Source organism: Pristiophorus japonicus, chromosome 21 (genome assembly GCF_044704955.1).
Source record: "Pristiophorus japonicus isolate sPriJap1 chromosome 21, sPriJap1.hap1, whole genome shotgun sequence".
NCBI lineage: Eukaryota > Metazoa > Chordata > Chondrichthyes > Pristiophoridae > Pristiophorus > Pristiophorus japonicus.
The window spans coordinates 29,666,361-29,672,699 of NC_091997.1; the positions used below are offsets into that span (position 1 = coordinate 29,666,361).

Below are 6,339 nucleotides of genomic sequence, written 5' to 3' on the forward strand. Positions count from 1 at the left end.
TCTTTCTCTCCCTTTGTCCCTCCGTTTATCTCTGTCTGCCTCGGTTTATATCTGTGTATCTGTCTCTACAATTCTCTGTTTGTCTCTCATTATTTATCGGTCTGTGACTCTGTCTATCTCGTTATCTATCTATCTATCTATCTATCTATCTATCTATCTATCTATCTATCTATCTATCTATCTATCTATCTATCTATCTATATATCTATCTATCTATCTATCTATCTATCTATCTATCTATCTATCTATCTAATTATCTATCTATCTATCTAATTATCTATCTATCTATCTATCTATCTATCTATCTATCTATCTATCTATCTCACTCTCTCACACACACCGACGCTCACAAACTTACCTGTTCCCATCCACACATGAGACAGTAAACTTTGATCAATGTTTTAAGGCGGTCTAGTTAACTGATAATTGACAAATCCAACTGATCATTTTTGAGCGGAGGGAGGCGTTAACAGGTTACCTGTGTTGGTAATATGTCATTATTTTGGTGAAAATAACCATATTCCATTGTAAATAATATATCCTTAATAGAAGTTGAAATATTTGTCGTGTACATCGGAACTATGCAAAATGTTTTTCAAAAATTCCCCATATTCAACATTGCACAATGCTTACATATAAACTGCTGTCGTTTCAGCTCCTCGGGATAAAACGTTCGACGCTAACCAAAGGGTGGAATAATGTAACATACCATTGGATAATTAAGGATTTAACAGTTCAACATATAGTATTCAAAATTCAAATGATTGTTAAGGAGAAATAATAATAGATAAAAACAAACCATAACGTGCGGCCCTTACTGACTGAATTAAAGATACATTATTTGTATAACTGGGTTGGTACTACGCCAAATGTTCCAGAAGATTATACAGCTATTTTTTTGTTCTAGTGTCCAATGAACCAACCAATTTAATCTCTAATACCATTTTACGAACCTATGTTATCAACATAATTCAAGCGCGTTTAAGGACAGAGAGACAAAGATTTCCCCCATACCCCAGTGTTTTTATTATAAATGATTCACAGCTGAACTGGTAAAAATGTAATTTAATATGAAATGTATTTTCTCCATGAATTCCTTTTGTTTTTTCTACCATTCCGTTTCCCCTTTATGTTATGGTCTTCCCCTTTCCTATCAATATTAATGCGCCAAGTATATGAATGAGCCAATGATCTACTGTAACAGTGTACGCGAGAAAATTTCGCAGTGTTAAAGTTTCCTGAACTGGATGGGATCTCTAATTGCAATGCTAGACAGACATTGTGATGTTCTTGGAAACTGGAACAAGTTTATCAAACATGGGCAATAAGGACAATTCATTAGCGGGGAAAAATTAGTCACCGAGACCAGTGAAATGTTTCTTTAATTTGTTGTAACTCTGTACAAAAAGTACTAGAACTGGTGCAGCGTTTTATCACGTCTGACCAACATCTCAAAACGCTTCACGCAATGAATTACTTTGAAATGCAATAGCAGTGAAGTAGAGAAACATGTCCCTTTCAACTTTCTGATTCGGTTTTCGTCACAATGTACACGAGAGTCGTGCTTTATTTTTTAAATATAAAATGTACTTAGATTGATTGTTGTTTGCAGTGAGTACTCATATTTTTGCACAGTCCCATAATATTTAGGAGACTTCATATATCCATAATATTTTAGTGTATTGGGACAATTGCACAGCAGCTGCCTAAGACCCGGCCCATGGCTGAAAACCTCTTAATCTCAAATATAAGTGTTCCCTCTAATTATTTTAATACTTGGTGAGGATGAGCTAACAAAACGTCCCGATAAACTGTTTTGTTGTTGTTGTTGAATCTTTAACTTTCACTTGGAAAAAAAAATATTTTAGCTTTTAAAAGCATTCGCTCGCCTGGCAGTAAAGATACAAATTAATGCATTTGGACTCTGACAAAGATGCAGACTGACAGAGCTAATTCGGTCAGAAAAAAGTTAATCTTAAGAGGGAAGTGAATTTATCTATAATGAAAGTGGAGTTCCAACAATACAAAATATTCTTCAACCTGCTGAGAATTTATAATTACAATATAGTCATTACAAATACTGTAATGGACTGTATTATAATATACTTTACACATGATAGTTTTATTACATTGAAATGCACTAATAGATATTCCGTCGTGGTTTAATATCTAACATATGATCAAATTCTATAGCTGCCATTGCCAATATTACATAACAAACTGTTACAGGTAGTGCTTAAACCAAATGCAGAACAAAGTGATTTTTTAGGTTATGATAGTGAGAGATACTCCATCAATAGCCTCGCAAAGAATAGCTACGAATAGGTTTGAAATTAAAAAAGAAGTGATGGATGCTGCATTTTAACAGATTCGTGCTTCAAACACCGACACTACGCTAAATCAGATAGCGCTTAATTCTGACAGATGCTAAACTGCAGTTGCTGTATAAATACCGTATTAAGTATAATGATACACACTGACTGAAGTGTAGCAATATGTGCCACATTCAAGCATTATCATAGACAAATAGATTTGGAACTGACACTGCATTGGAAAGGTGACACAATCAGTCACACTGCATTGAAACATAGCAATCAGAAACACTAATATGACAGTATTGGAGAGTGCGGTAACATTCAGTATTAGAAAATACAATATTAAATGGCGTTTGGAAATAAATCGAGCGATCCGATTGGTCGAAACACCGAGCATTAATGAGTGATATAAGGTCTCCATTCCTGGAAACGACAGATATCTACTCCTCTTAAAAGGGACGTTTCGGTGAACCCTGTGCTGGAATAGGGCACATTGAACAGGAACTGTAATAATCCATTAAAAATGCACTAGGAGCACAGAAACAGACACATTAGAGTACAGAGCCATAAGCACTGGATTGAAGCAGAGTAATAGACGCTCTAGTTAAATAAATGCTGCATTATAATAGAGAAATAGGCATTGCATTGAAGTAGTGCAATAAATGTACTGAACGGTGCAATGGGCATTGGCGACAAATAACTGCATGAAGATCGAGCCACAGCTGTCTGACTAAAACGCAGTAACAGGCAAACCATCACATTTCAGCAAAAGGCGCTGTATTGCAATGCAGCAATAGATACTGCAGCAAAACAGGGCTATAGGTGTTCGGTTTGGAGACAGCGATAGATAATATGGTAATGGCGAGTAATAGATATTTAATTAATAAGATACATGCAGACATTTGGATATTCAAACAAGGGCTGTAACCCAATCACGACGAAGTTAGATTTATTTGCAAAACCCCCCAATGTCTACGCCGCTGCCTGTGAAACAAAGAGGACCCACATCTGTGGCACAGAATTAGGTGCCAGGCAGCCTTTGTGAGGTTGTTTTCACCAGGCAATTTCAAAATGGCTGTGTATTATATGCAGGGCTACAACTAGTCAACGTTTAAATAAATATAAGTATTTTTATGAAAAAGTCACGACTGCAGCATTGATGTGCAGACCCAGACTGAATTGGGGAGAAACGTTTTTTAAATGTACCATGCATATTATACCTTTTTTTTAAAAATCAAACTCTGGCCTGATAAAACGATTTTTGCAAATGTGAAACTACGATTCTTGGGGAAAAAAAATATATATTTTTCACAATCTTTGAGCTGACGGCTGCCGTAATGTGCATTGTCGCTAAAGGCCAGAGACCTCCAATGGAATAAATCGAACTGCAGATTGCAATCTGCTTTGAGACTATATTAATGCATGAGGAGAGAGAAAGGGTCAGGGAAAAAAACACACTTAGAGAGGAATATTGTTAATGAGAAAATAAAATAATTTCAAAGGAAATGTTTTAATATGTTTTGCATATCATAATTAATGCACACAGCTAGGATATTTCCGGTAAGAAACAATCTTAAAGGATATTAACTAACAGACTGTGTATGTATAAATAGACCCTGGATAAGCCTTTTGAAGTTATCTCGTCTCCCAACGAGAATCAGCAACAAGGGCAATTGACTGTAAGAAAGATAATGCAGTCCTTGCCTGGAATACTGGCATTAAAAAAAAATCATTTAAAGGGAAATAAATTGTAATATTAAAGGAACTAAATTAGAAGTCCCCATAAACAGTGGAGAGGGAAAAATTGCACCGTCCCTGGGTGGGCTCGAACCACCAACCTTTCGGTTAACAGCCGAACGCGCTAACCGATTGCGCCACAGAGACTGGCTGGCAGCTGCGACTCAATTGTGCTGCCTGAGTAGAATGAAGTCTTCCTCTTTCTTTCTCTGATGCGCAGATCTAATTGGAAAATGAAAGAATGAACGGTAAGATAAATCTCTAATAATGAAAGCAAAGGAGATTCCATTCAGCGGGCTACAGCTTCAAACGCTGCACATCCACATTAACCCCTTGGGGATTGGTGTGAGGTTTTTTTCCCCCTGCCAGATCTGCAGATTTTCTGCAGTGTGGTGCTGATAGAATTGACAGATATTCTATAACATATATTTTGCTTTGCAAAAATTATGCATATTAATGAGCTTGTTTGAAGGAATAAGCAGGCATAAAAAATCGTTATAATGGTTATAATGCAATTTGCAACAAAAAAAACCAATCATAAACATTGTTGAGCAGTGCTTTGTTAAGAGATATTAATGTTGCATATAGTCTATGTGGAACGGGATAATGTAGCAGATAACACTCACGTGGATATTACCCTCCATTAATATGATTTTAAATCATGATTAGCATTAAAATATCTAGCTGCAAAGATACACATTAAATTAAGCAACACAGAGAGAACATTATTCCTGTCCATAAGGTATTTGCGATTCTTTTGTATGCATTGCAAGGTTTCTGCTTTTGTTAAATCGTAAAGCCAAACAATAGTTGCCCTGTAGTTTATTCAGAATTAAGTGAATGGAGCACACTGTCCTGGAACACGTGTTTTTTTGTTGCAATAATGTATATTTTGGAAATGGCAACATTAAAAAAAAGGCACAAATGTTCCGGGAGAACAGAATGTGCTTGCAATTCTCAGACTGGGGGAGGGGGGGAGGTTGCAGTGAGATTTTTTTTGTGTGTGGTGTATGATTTTCCCGAGGCATCAAATGGTTAACAGGAAACCAGCGAGCCCGGTTGCAGCTGTCAATCAGCCGGCGGCTGCAGACGGATCAAATTGCTCAGCTGATGTAAATGTAGCTGCCTGTTGGGGGCGGGGGGGAGGGGAGATAATTGGTAAATGTAATAGATTCCACTGGCTGCAGCCTGCAAAAAAAAACGCACCTGCAATCAGTTTCTCATTGTGATTACTCATTCCCAGTTCTGAACAGAAATCGTGGACTGAAAGCACTGCATATTCTGATCTTAAAAAAAAATATATCTAATGATAACCTTGCAGGTCGATCACTGATAATGGGTGGAGAGCAAAGCTATAAAATAATGCCCTGAATAATTATTGTAATAATGCACCAGATTCGTGCACTTGAACAGAAATGAAAATAAAAACACGGAATAATTTCTAGGATTTTCCCCCTCCCCCACCAGAATTGTAGGCTTTAATACTCGCCATAGATTGGTCAGTTTAATAAGGTATATTATTGACAGCCGAATTTTTGATTTACCTTCCATGTTAGTGCAGAAATAGTCTTAAATCTTTCTGAGCATATTTTGTATTGTGGACTTTACTGGTATTCTGGTTTGACTCGTGTAATACGTTCTAGAGCTCTGGAAATGTACATAATCCAGCCTAATAAATTTAAACATATTGCGTTAAACAAAGACTTACATTTATATTGCGCCTTTCACAACCACCCGATGTCCCAAAGCGCTTTACAGCCAATGAAGTACTTTTTGGAGTGTAGTCACTGTTGTAATGTAGGAAACGAGGCCGCCAATTTGTGCACAGCAAGCCCCACAAACAACAACGTGATAATGACCAGATAATCTGCTTTTGTTACGTTGATTGAGGGATAAATATTGGCCAGGACACGGGGATAACGTCCCCTGCTCTTCTTCAAAATAGTGCTATGGGATCGTTTAGTTTCACCTGAGAGAGCAGAAGGGGCCTTGGTTTAACATCTGAACGACTGCGCATCAAACAATGCAGCGCTCCTTCAGCACTGTACTGATAGTGTCAGCCTAGACTTTTGTGCTCAAGTCTCTGGAGTGGGAACTTGAACCCACAACCTTTTGACTCAGAACAGTGTGCTACCCACTGAGCCACAGGTGACACACACGGGCATGTACATTATAGGCGTATTGAATGTCCCTCAACCTTCAATTTCTGGTCAGACATCAGGCATTTTACCACTTGCGTGCTGCATCATCAGTCGTCATCACGGTGAGTATTACTGGACCTTGCACC

The 6,339-nt window shown here is 37.5% G+C and overlaps 1 non-coding gene across 1 annotated transcript; it reads right to left on the reverse strand.

Annotated features, from left to right (window-relative positions):
- Window positions 1-4,125: 4,125 nt before the first annotated feature.
- On the reverse strand, window positions 4,126-4,199 carry trnan-guu (transfer RNA asparagine (anticodon GUU)). The gene has a single exon. It is a non-coding gene; the product is annotated as a tRNA-Asn (tRNA).
- Between the last annotated feature and the right edge of the window lie 2,140 nt (window positions 4,200-6,339).